Raw genomic sequence first — 12,874 nt, 5'->3', positions numbered from 1 at the left:
CACTCCCTGGGACATGGGGTGCCAGAGTCCCCAAGGGTCTTCCAATTGGGAGCTTCCCCCCACTGGGGACCTGGTGACACAGGATAGGGACATGTTACCCACGGGCGGGGTCTCCTGGACCCCAACAATCCACAGTGGACACCGGACCTTGAAGGGAGGGAGTCAGAGGGGGCGCCTTGGTGGGATGCCTCCCTCTCCCTGCTTGCCTGGTGCTGTCCAGGGTCAGTCCCCCGGCCACGTGGGGCCTCAGGCCGGCTTTGGCTTATGCGCCCCTGAAGGCTAGGGAGGCTGGCCAGCAGGGCTGCTGGCCCTGGGGATGGCCAGGTTTGTCCTTAGTGCCACCTGAGTGTCTGATGGGGCCTGCACCACCCGGAGTGCTGGGCACGCTGCTGCCAGCTTCTGCCACTCACAGGCCCCCTCCTCACACCCACCCCCCAGGCTGCTTGTAGTGGCCGCATTGCCACGTTGGCCTGTGCTCTGGGAGCCAAAGGCAGGAAATGGCTTGGGCGCCTGTGGGTTTCCATGTCTGCATGGAGATAGCAATTCACGTCGCACCTCTGGGTTCCAGCTTGCGTCTCTCTCCCAAACACAGAAGCCCAAGGAAACCTTGGAGGGAGTGGGCTGGGGCAGCGGACCAGCGGGTAACTGGGCTGTATCGGGGCAAGTGGGCAAGGCATTGTGCCTGGGCAAAGAAGGGAGGGGCCACAGGTGTGCTGAGCAGGGTCACCACAGGATGCGGCCATGTTGGGGACAGCCACATGAGGTCGCGCGAACCTCACGGTGGTGAGAGCAGTCAGTCCCAAGTGGGACTGAAGCCGGTGCCATCTGGGGAGGGTGCACACCCTCTCCGCCAAGGGGTCTTGAAGCTGCAGGTCCACTCTGATGATAGAGTTGGGTTTCTCCTGCTGGGACTGGAAACTGACGCCAGGGAATCAATGGAGAAGAAAAGCACATTTCTTCATAACTGGAGCCCATGGGAAGCCCCAAGGCCCAGGCTGGAGCTGCCCACCTGCTAGGGACATTCTGACCATCAGGACAGCCCTCGTGGGTGGGGTCCCACAGAGTCACCCTGGGCTCTAGACATGCCCCCCGCCCACTCTGTTAAGCGACAGCAGCTGATTGCCCACTCCCTTATCCAGGTGTGTGTGTCTGTCGCCTTCCTGGAAATGGCTCTTGCCACAGGTGCCCGTGCCGTGTGCCCAGGAGGCTCAGGTGTCCAGACTGGGGAGTGGCTCCGGCTTTGTCCCTGTTGGAGCGTCCACTGGGGCTGCACCAGAGGCTGCCAGCAGGCGCAGGGGAGAGCCCACACCACCCATGAGCCAGCTCTGCCCCTGGGCCCTGGGAACACAGCATGTCTGAGGGATTTGGGCCTGCCTCAGCTCTAGCTGAAGTAAGCCAAGGAACAGGATCTCTCTCTCTCTCTCTCTCTCTCTCTCTCTCTCTCTCTCTCTCTGTGTTTATCCCTTGTACTCTCTGTGTCTTGAAATGCTTTTTTAGGGAACCAGCATGCTGGTGTGCCAGGTTGAGCCGCCACGTGTGGTGCTGGCGCTGGTTGGGTCCGGGCTGCTCCACTTCTGATCCAGCTGCCTGCTTGTGACCTGGGACAGCAAGAGGGGACAGTCCAAGTGCTGGGGCCCTGTGTCCAGGTGGGAGACCTGGCTTCTACTTCCAGCCTGACCACACCTAGCCATAGTCACCTGGGAAACAAGCCCGTGGATAGGAGACCTTTGTCTCTCCCTCTCCTAATTCTGTCTTTCAAATAAAATGAATACCTTTTTTTTTTTTTTTTTAATGTTTTGGTGTATCAGGCTGAGATGCAATGCTAGTTTCTTGCTTAGTCAGGGGACCTCTCCTTGTCCAGCAGTGTCTGGGGACACAGCGTGATGGGCCTCGGCCTCTGTGGCTGTGTCACCGGCTTTATGGCCAGCACCTCGCCGCTGTGCCCACCTCCTTGACGGCAGCACCTTCAGTGCTGGCCCCAGTGCACAGCGAAGCCAGGGGCCAGGCACTCTGTTGGCGCCAGCTCATGGCGGCGGCCTGCCACCCTCCCCCGGGTGCCATTCCTGCACCTCTCCCACACAGACCTGGCCCTGAGGGCCCTGTGGGCGGCTAGCCCAGCCCTGAATGGTCCTAGGACTACATGGAAGCTCTGTTGTTAGCAATCTCATCTGTGGCGGCTGTGGGCTGGTCCACTCCCCAGGTGTCCGGAACAGCCTGAGCTGGGGCAGGCTGAAGCTGAAGCCGGGAGCCTGGAGCTCCCTCGGGGTCTCCCTGTGACAGGGCTGTCACGGCACCTCCAGGGGCTGCATTGCGGGCGGCCCAAGAGCAGTCAGAGCCCGGACTGTCTCCAGGGTTGCAGCATGAGACATGGCCATTGGGCAGATCTGAGCTAGGCTGGACGCCCACCCAACAGCTTGTGTGATAAAATGCATGTGAACTTACCACATAAGCCACGTGCACGCAGCCACGTGCCACACGCACCCTCCACCCCAACGCTTCCTCGCCTCCCACACGGAGCCCCACCACATCGGTGGCATCTGGGGGAGACGGGGACCCTGCTCAGGACCTCCACGGCAAAGGCGCGTGGCTGGTCCTGCCCTCGGGTTTTGTCCACAGTGTAGCATGTGTCAGAACGTCCTTTCTTCTTCGTCATTCTTTTTAAAGATTGATTTTTGTTTGAAAGAATTGCACAGGGGAGAGGCACACACAGAGATATCTTCCGTCTGCTTATTCAGGTGGAGGGAGAGGCAGGTAGGGGAGCAGGAGGGGGCCCCCACTTTTGTAGGACAGTTGTGTTCACTAAGATGTCCTCACTGGGACCAGAGGTTGGCATCGTTTTTCACCAGTTCCTGGTTTTCCTCATGTTGTAGGATGCCCCTGCTGGGCGCATCCCTCAGGCCCCTTGGGTCGCTGGGCTCATCAGCCACCTGCCTGGGCCCTTGTCTCAAGTCCCCCTGCTTCCTCCTCTCAGGCCTGGAGAGGACACGGCTTCACCCCTCGACCCAACTGTGTCCAAGTCAGAGTGTGGCCTGAGGTTCCCGGCAGGTGGTCCTGGGGGTAGGGGTGCATGCCAGGGAATGCTCCTGGGGGCGGGCTCCAAAAGTGCAGGGAGTGCTGGGACACTGTGCCGTGAGACAGACCCCTCCCCTCTGTGTGCAGACAGGACTCAGGGCCAGTCAAGGGCCCCAGAGCAGCCGGGCTGGGCCCTGGCATGGCCTGGCTGGTGGACTGGGGCTGCCAGACGGGGCCGGGGACGCAGACTGGTGATGTTAGCTCATTGCAAAGCATGATGGGACCCAGGGGGCTTGGCTGAATTCTCAGGCCTGAAGGTGCTTGCCCACAGCTCACTGGGTTTCAAGACAGGAAGCCGTCCCATCAGCACAGGTGACTGCTGGCAAGGGGAGAGAGACGAGGGCGACCCGCCCTGCCCACGCTGGGGCCGAGGGAGGGGACCTGCGCATGTGTCGTTACTTAAGTGCAGCCTCAAGGGGGGCAAAGAGCAGCTCTGCCGGGGCAGTTGCCTGTCACCTCCATCGCCTCCATCGCCTCCATCACCTCCATCACCTCCCAGTGCCGGCTGGACCCTGGCACCATGTGAGAGTGTGGCTCCTCGTGCACCAGGAATTGCCAGGCAGGGCACCGAGTAAGGGCTCTGCTGCTGCTGGTCCCACTGTCCTGTCAGGCGCCCTCCTGTGACCCCTGCTTCCGGCCGGGCTCATTTTTTTTTGCAAGGATGATTCAATTTATTAAAATTAATAAATGTGATATATCAACAAGCCAAAGAATAAAAATGAGTATCACAGTAAGTGCAGAGAAAGCATTTGATAAAACATGATATGCTTTTATGATAAAAAAAGTCAGGCAAAATTGTTCATAGAGGAATATTCTTCGTTACAATCAATGCAATACATGAAAAACCAATTGTGAGTACCACATTGAGAGGTACAAGAGTTGGAGCAATTTCCATTAAACTACACAATAAGACAAGAATGCCAAGTCTCACTAGAGCCACAAAGCAAGAAAAATAAATGAAAAGGACCCACCACCCCTGCCTCTGTTCACATCTGCTGGCTACTCCTGGCTGCCCCTCATAGCCTGCCTTCCTGGGAGCCAGCTCCAGGGTCAAGTCCACTCTTGAGAGGTTGCCTAGGGCTGGCTCAGCCTTCTGTCAGTCAGGATGCTGGGGGCACACGTGAGCCTCTCTGGCTCCGTTTCATCTCTAGAAGGGAGTTTGCAGCTAAGCCTAAGGCAAAGGGCAGAGGGCATCATCACAGAGTTAAAAGGCCAGCTGTCCTGGGCTCCCTGGGCCATCCTGGGGCCACTGACCAGTGAAAAATCCAAGAGAGGTCTGTGGACACCCCCTGCTGGCTTGGAGTGACTCCCAGGGCTGCAGACCCCCACATGGAGAGGGTGGGCCCCCGAAAGAGGGTGTTAGCTTAGGTCTGGGCTCCCTGAGGAAGCCCAGCACAGGCCAGCTGTGGGGTCAGGACAGTCCAAGCCTGTGGCTCCTTCCTGGCCCAGGTGAGCAAGGCTAAGTGTGAAGGGCTCTCCGGCCTGTGCCTGCCTCCCACGCTGTCCTGCGGAGGGGTCACACCTGCTCAAGCTGGGAGCCCCTTGGACGCGGGCAGCTGGGCTCCCTCCCTACCGGGTGGCCACAGCTCCAGGCCTCCCTCCGAGCTGAACGCTGGCCCGTAGGCCGGCTAGCTGCTGGTCTCTGGGCAGCCTCTCGGCCACCGTGCCCTGCCTAAGCCCCACCTCTCAGAGCTGTGTGCCATCCTGGGGACATTCATCAGCCTTCTCCTCACGCCTGCAGGCCAAGCCCCATGCAGAATACTGCGCAGCGAGGAGCGGCGGTGCAACAGCGGCGCTTGGCGCCACCTGCTGTTACAAGCATGCACAGTGGAAACATGAGGCTTTTGTTCCCAGAGAATGCTGGAACCAGCAGGGCTGGCCAAGGATCCCCTTCCCTTCCTGGAACCCACTGGGCTGGGTGCGGCTGCTAGCCCACACATGGCATTTGCTTCTCTCTGCTCAGTCAGGACAATAGGTGGCTTCTGTCCCCAGGGGAGGGAACTCAGAGGCCTGAGCTGGGAGGTCCTCTTTGACATGCGGCTGGGAGGACCCACAGCTGGGGCACGCAGCAGCTGGGCAGTGGCGGGGGCCTCCATCCTCCTAAGGAGACCTAAGTATTGTGGAACCGGCAACCTGGGTTCTAGCGTGGGAGTAAGCCACAGGCCCTCAGCAGCACGTCCCTGGGAACACAGAGCAAAAGCCCCACGGGCAAACTCCACAGGGAGGGAACCTCAGCTGACAGGGTGGGGAGCAATGTAAGGAGGCTTCGCTGACCACTTGGAGCTTCCTCTTGGTCAGCACTGCCCCCAGGCCCAACAGCACCACCCGGAGCCCACTGTGAGCATGGCTTGGACACACAGCCACAGACTGAGCCAGGAGCCCAACACGCACACCTCCTGCCACGCGCCAGGCTGCACATGGAGGAATTCGCTGTGGAAACAGCCCAGCCAGGAGAGTGCTGAAGCCAGGGCCACACAGGACAGGGCAAGACAAAGCCCTGGCACTATGTGTCACGCATGTCACATGTGTGGTATGCGTCATGTCCTTGATTAACAACCCAGAACCCAGGAGGTGACGATGATACAGAGGAGAGAGGCAGGGCGAGTGAGCCGGCCGCCTGGTGGCCAGCCTCCCCAGTGAGCAGCCGGCGTGGCCACAGCGGACCACACCAGGCTGGGAGACACACGTGGCCCAGGACAGCTTCAGGAAGACAGAGACAAAGCCTCGGGCAACTCGGGCAGCCTCGGGCAGCCTCTGGCCAGGGCTCCCGCAGAGCGGTGGTGAGAGGGGCCGACATGGGGAGGACCGGGCACTCAAGACAGAACCAGACACTCAGGAGCCGGTGGGGCTGCACTGGACCGTGGCCTGGCGCTGGGCAGTGTGTGTGAGTGTGTGTGTGTGTGAGTGTGTGTGTGTGTGTATGCACGCCGCTGTCACTGTGGGCTGTGTGTGTGTGTGTGTGTCTGTGCTCACTGCAGTCACTATGGGCTCTGTGTGTGTGTGCGTATGTGTGCATGCCGCAGTCACTGTGGGCTGGGCTCTGTGTGCGTGTGTATGTGTATGTGTGTATGTGTGTGGGTGTGTGCGCCGCAGTCACTGTGGCCTGGGCTGGGCAGTACTCACTTGGGCTCTGGGGTCTCAGCCAGGCCAAGGGGCCCTCAGACGAGGGCCAGGGGTTGTGAGGACAGCCAGACCACCTGCCCTGGGTGCAGTGCCCAAGTGCCCACCAGGCCTCCCACCAGGATGCCCACACAGCGACCCTGACACCCTGGGACAGAGCTCTGCATGGCACGGGGCATGAGGCCAGACCGGGTCTGCAGGCGCAGGAGGCTACGGCAGGGCTGTGGCTCAGAAGGTGTGGATGGGATTGGGGACAGGCTTGCGGTGTGAGGGTGGGGCATGGGCACGGCTGGGGGTGTGGGCACCCCAAAGCACAGGTGCTGAGCCTGGCAGCCCGGCTATGCAGTCCCGGAGGGAAGAGAGGAGGAGGCCGTGGGGGCCGGGTACCTGTGGGATGTGGGGTGATAGCAGGCCCCGAAGCCGCTGGCAGGAGGCGAGATCAGGGCGTGGGGCAGTGCGGTCCACATCTGCGAGCTCAGGAGGGCAGTCACGGGCAGGGGAGGGGCGGGAGGGGCTGGAGGGAGCAGCCAGGCCAGGCAGGCTTGAGGGGGGCAGGCGCATCCCCAGGAGAGCAGAGGGCACTGCCCAGGCAGGGCCGGTCCTGGCATCCCCAAGCAGTGACAGGCTGCCACAGCATGACAGCAGGAGAGCAGTGTGGGGCTGGGCCACGCTCACGGGGAGGCTGGAGTTGGGCAATGGGGACCCTGGCTGGGCAGAGCCTGTGCGTGTCCCCAGCTCCTCATGGCGGTTCCCAACACCCCTGGACTCTGGCGTGTGGCTGAGCTGGGGGCTCTGTGCCCTGGCAGCCCAGGACAGCCCCAGACCCAGGTCCCGTGCTCAGCCTCTGCTTCCGGGACAGCCCAGGTGGGTGCAGGCTGCCCACAGCCCAGGTCCCGTGTCCGCCGGAGGGTCTCCCTGCCCAGCCCCTGCCCAGCCCCCCGGCCCTGGTGGCTCCCGCGGGGGCCCGGGCCCTGCACAGCGTCAGCGCCGACGCGGGCCGGGCAGGGGTGCAGATGTGCGCTCTTGTAAACAACCTCGTGGCAACGCAAACCAGACCCGGCCCGGGCTCCAGGTACACACGTGTGGCCGCACTGCACTCCCGCCGCCGCCTGGGGAGGGGGCCCGGCCCGGGGCCTCCTCTGGGATGCCTCACGCTGACCGCCGAGACGGCCCTAATTAGCCCAAATTGGGCCTCACATTCTTTCCCTAAATCCCCGAGATTTCTGCCATCTCGGGGCTCGCCCGGGATGAAAACCCCGGGTAATTAAATGACGCACAGGCGCAGGGAGAAGGGGCGCTGGGGCCTGGAACACAGCACTCAGGGTGGGGCCCGCTCCCCACCCGCGTGGGGGGGCCGGGGCTTATCTGTCCCCGGGGCGAGGGCTGGAATGCTGGGCCGGGGCCCGGGCAGCTGCGAGGGGCCGCGAGGGGCTGCGGGTGGAGGCCGTGCTGTCCCGGCCGTGATAGCGTTCAGCGTGGGGGCCGCGGGGCCCCCCGAGGCTGCAGCTGCGCTGGCAAGAGCAGGGCCAGAGGCCTTGGCTGCGGATTCCAGAGCCGAGGGCCCCCGCCCCGGGCTTGAATCCTGCATGAACTCCAGGCTCCTCCGGGCTGGGTGGGGGTCCAGGGCTCTGCGCCGGGGCCGCCTCGCCCTCCCTGGGCTCCCGGCTCCTCTCCCTCCCGTGTCCCGGGGTTCTGCGGCCCTCGCTGACCCCAGTTTGAACCCTCTGACCGACCACCACCCCTGTGAGTGACAGGGCCTCTGGCACCCCTGTCCACGTGTCCCTCGTGTCCCTCGTGTCCCTCGCGTCCCTCGTGTCCCTCGCCCCGGGGCAGGGCTGACCCAGGGCCTGTGCTCCTGCTCAGTCCCTCCTCGTGCGGCCCCACTGGTGTCTGAGCGGTGCCTTGGCCTGGGAGGGAAGCTCTGCCCAGCCCAAGGCACTGTCACCGTCATGGGGTCCCGGCCGCGCTGTGCCCCGTGGGCTGCTCGCTGGGGGCTTTCCTCCCGGCCCCTGTCCCTCCGTCAGCCAGTGACCGGATCCTCATTTGGCTGTGCTCCTGTGTCCCTGTGCCCGTGTCCTGTCGGGCCAGCGGGCTGGGCCCGCGCTCCCTGCTCCCGTGGGAGGGCCAAGGCGAGGTCTGCGGCCATGGCCACTGACACTCAGGGTCAAGGCCAGCAAGGCAGTTTGTCCTAAGCCCAACTGCCTCGTGTGTCTGTGTATCAGTGTGTCTGTATGCATTGGTGAGACAGTGTGTGTGGACAAGAGTGTGTGTCTGGGACTGAGTGTGTGCCTGACCGTGTGTGCGCGTGTGAGCCCAAGTCTCTGTGTGTGTGTCTGCCTAGGTCTGTGTGTGTGTGAGCCCAGGTCTGTGTGTATGTGAGCCCAGGTCTGTGTGTGTGTGTGAGCCCAGGTCTGTGTGTATGTGAGCCCAGGTGTGTGTGAGCCCAGGTCTGTGTGTATGTGAGCCCAGGTGTGTGTGTCTGAGCCCAGGTCTGTGTGTGTGTATGTGAGCCCAGGTCTGTGTGTGTGAGCCCAGGTGTGTATGTGAGCCCAGGTGTGTGTGTGACCCAGGTCTGTGTGTATGTGTGAGCCCAGGTCTGTGTGTGTGTGTGACCCAGATCTGTGTGTGAGCCCAGGTCTGTGTGTGTGTGTGTGAGCCCAGGTCTGTGTGTGAGCCCAGGTCTGTGTGTATCTGAGCCCAGGTGTGTGTGTCTGAGCCCAGGTCTGTGTGTGTGTATGTGAGCCCAGGTCTGTGTGTGTGAGCCCAGGTGTGTGTGAGCCCAGGTCTGTGTGTGTGTATGACCCAGATCTGTGTGTGAGCCCAGGTCTGTGTGTGTGTGTGAGCCCAGGTCTGTGTGCCTGCCCAGGTCTGTGTGTATGTGAGCCCAGGTGTGTGTGTGTGTGTGAGCCCAGGTCTGTGTGTGTGTGTGAGCCCAGGTCTGTGTGTATGTGAGCCCAGGTCTGTGTGTATGTGAGCCCAGGTCTGTGTGTATGTGAGCCCAGGTGTGTGTGAGCCCAGGTCTGTGTGTATGTGAGCCCAGGTCTGTGTGTGTGTGTGAGCCCAGGTCTGTGTGTGTGTGTGAGCCCAGGTCTGTGTGTGTGTGTGAGCCCAGGTCTGTGTGTATGTGAGCCCAGGTGTGTGTGAGCCCAGGTCTGCATGTGTGTGTGACCCAGATCTTTGTGTGAGCCCAGGTCTGGGTGTGTGTGTGTGTGTGTGTGTGTGTACCCAGGTCTGTGTGTATGTGAGCCCAGGTCTGTGTATATGTGAGCCCAAGTCTATCTGCGTGTGTTTGCCTAGGTGTGTGTGTGTGTGTGTGTACCCAGGTCTGTGTGTGTGCCTGCCCAGGCCTATTTGTGTGTTGAGGGCAAGTCTGTGTGAGCATGCATTTGTGCACACACTTGTGTACACGCGTATACACGCAAGGCTGCCACATGTGTACAGACACATGTTTTGTGGAAGGACTGACTCCTGGAGGTCAGCTATGCAGCCCCAGGCTGGGAGCCTGAGACCCATGGGTGTGGTGACAGTTTCCTGCTGGGCAAGGCTGGACTCCACGGGCCTGGGACATGGCACTTCTGGCAGGCAGGGTTCCAGCTTCACCCAGAGGTGCCTAAAGGGTCTGCCTCTGCTCGCCCAGGGTCGCCCTCCCTGCTGCGACAATGTACGTTGGCGGGAACTGTCACTTGGCCTGGCGACCGGGTGTTGGGCTGGGGTCGGGTCAAAGCTGGGAGGGAGGAGGCCATGATAGCATTCTGCGTGGGGGCTGTGGGGCCCCCCGAGGCTGCAGCTGCGCTGGCAACAGCAGGGCCAGAGGCCTTGGCTGCAGATTCCAGAGCCGAGGGCCCCCACCCTGGGCCTGAATCCTGCGTGAACCCCAGCCCCATCTGGACTGGGTGGGGGCCCTGCAAGGCGGATCGCCTACTCTGCTCAGCTTGGCCGCGGGCCAGCTTCCTCGTGCCTGCCTCCTGCAGCCTTCCGCACAGCGCCTCAGTTTTTTGGATCTGGATAACTTTGCCAGCTCAGCATCTCTGGATCTCGCCCCCCTGCCACCCCCAGTCCGTCAGTTTCTGATGCAATTTTTTGGGGTCTGTTTGCAGAATGCTACGAGTGGAACGCACTTTTTAATCCCTGTCCGCCCCCACGTAAGCCGCAGGATACAGTCCTGTCCTGCTCCTAAAGCCCTCGTTTGAAGGGGTTTTCAGTTTGAATTTCTGAAATTGTCCAGATAACGCAACCAGGTCCCCTGGCCCCTCTCGCAGGGTCCCAAGGGCTTGGGCTGGCTTAGCGCAGCCACAGGGGTCAGCAAATCTGCCTGGTCCTGGACTGTGTCACTCACAAAGACAGCCCAGGAGCGGGGCACAGCCCTCTGGCCTCTCTGCTCACTGCACATCCCTCTTTCTCGGCCATGACTGGTTACACAATGTCATGTCCACATGGGCACTGAGACTGGCTTTTTCTGCCCTCGGGTGAAGGCCTTGGGTTCCAGTCAAGGGTGCTGGCTGAACTCTGCCTCTGGGCCCTCTTTAGGCCACATGGCGTCCTGTGGCAGGTTGAGCTGCTACCAGGCCTGTACCTCTGTGGTTGCCACACGTGTGCTGTGGGCTCCTGCTGGTGCTGGTGCTGTGTCCTGATTCCCGTGGTCATTGGAGGTTGCTGTGTGCTGAGACTGCACTGTCCCCAGCAGGGCTACCTTCCTGGTCAGCACGTCCACCCATCAGAGGGTCCCGTTAGACGACATGACCCGTGCGTTTGAGGCTGTGCAGAGATCCCCAGCCCAGGCCTGCACATGCGCACCCAGGCTTCACTTGGAAGGCTTTGTCATTGTTTAAGGATCGGATCTGAGGGTGCTCTTGCCCTGGGGTGTGGGTCAGGCTCACCCAACGCTGCAGTGGGGGCTGCAGGGTCTCAAGCAGCGGTGGGGTGGGGTGGGTGTTTGTTTTGTTTTGCCCCAGAACAAACCCGCCTTCCACTTCCAAGTGCCGCTTGCTCCCCTGGGCTGTCCCCTGAGTTTGCGAGTTTCAGCAGCCTGTGGGAATGGCTGAGGGCCTGGGCTCACAGAACCCCTTTTCCTGCTGCGTGTGTTAGAATCTCTGAGCAGGGACTCCATTTTCCTCTTGCAGACTTTGGGTACACCGCTGCTTCCCTCAGAAATGGGCCGTTCTCGCTTTCCTTGCTGCCCTGGGGTTCCTGCCCTGTTCACTGGGATCCCACCACCCCGGCTCCCCCCAGCTTCTCCCCATGGCCGCCCGGCTTCCTCCCAAACTTGCTTTTCCGAGTCCTTTCCTTGTCATAAGCCAGTCACGCCGGGGAGCACCGTGGTGGCCGTCGCCCTCCCCTGCCCCCCTGCTGAGGCCGGGGCAGGTGGGCTGTGGGGCCCCGGGCGGCACCGGGCTGCGTTCTCACGGCCGGGCCTGCCTTGCCCCTGCTGGGCCCCCGTCCCTGCCCCCCTCTCCGGGAACCATCACTCCCTCCCCTCCCTCTGTGCTTTGCCCCCGCACGTGCAGTCCGATGGGAGAACATTTGGCAGTACAAAACCATCATTAATTTTCGCTGGAGCGCCGTGCAACGTGCGCCGTCAGCACTCGGCCTGCTCGGCGCTCGTTTCCTGAAAGATTTCCCGGAGATTTCTAAATCACCGGGGGCGGGGCGGGGGAGGCAGGGGGCCCAGGGGCAGCTGCTCCGTGAGCTGTGGTTTCTGGAATCTTCGTCTGGCCCTCGGCCTGGCCCACCCTTGCAGTGCCACTCTGTGTAAGTCCTCCGTGTGAGACTGCTCCTCACACACAGTCAGACAGGGCAGCACGTCCCCTGGCGCTTCCTGGCACTGTGAGTCGCACATGGTTCCTCTGGCTGTGCGTCCCTGTGGCAAACTGGCTTCCCTATGCAAAGTCAACTTCGAACTTTGACCTTTTGACCTCAGCATGAGGCCCAAGGTTGTGGAGCTGGGTGGGGCCTCCAGGACTGGGGATTGAGTTAAGGACAAACCAGACCCAGCTTTTGAAGGGACATGCCCCCTAACTCCCCCAGCCCCCTGACCTGTGGCTCAGAGCCACCCTGATTCACCCAGTCTCCATCTTCACACCCCATCAGGTGCTGATGGGTTCCAGCTGGGTCTCCCACACGGGTGCAGGGTCCCAAGGCTTTGGGCCGTCCACCACTGCTTTCCCAGGCCACAGGCAGGGAGCTGGATAGGAAGTGGGGCAGCCGGGACTCCAGCAGTGCCTGCGGGCTCACCCCAGATCTCCTGCAGGCAGGGCACAGTCATTCCCTCCGGCAAGGCAAGGTGAGCTGCCTCACCCAGCGCCTGCTCGGAAACTCCAACGTATAGCCAGAAACCTCCTGACAACGTGGACGCAGACAGTGAGGCTGTCGCGTGCTTCTGCCACCTACCTAGCCTGGAGACGAGCCTGGGCCCCACTGGACCCCAGAGCCAGAGCCCCTTCTGGCGCGCTAACTCCAGGGTGGCACCCGTGGCCCCTCTGCACACCAGGCTCTGGGCAGGGGACACCCGGGGGCACACAGGTTCTCATGAGGCACATTGTCTGAACATGGGGAAGGTCTGGGGCGCCCCCCCTCACCCCACTGCCACGGCCTCAGCCCACTGCCATGGCCTCAGCCGCCGTGACAGGGAGAGTGGCCGCCCTGCTCCAACTCTCAGTCAGCTGGAACACGGAGAACTTTCACA

The sequence above is a fragment of the Ochotona princeps genome, unplaced genomic scaffold (assembly GCF_030435755.1).
Source record: "Ochotona princeps isolate mOchPri1 unplaced genomic scaffold, mOchPri1.hap1 HAP1_SCAFFOLD_281, whole genome shotgun sequence".
NCBI lineage: Eukaryota > Metazoa > Chordata > Mammalia > Lagomorpha > Ochotonidae > Ochotona > Ochotona princeps.
This window is presented reverse-complemented; position numbering follows the sequence as displayed.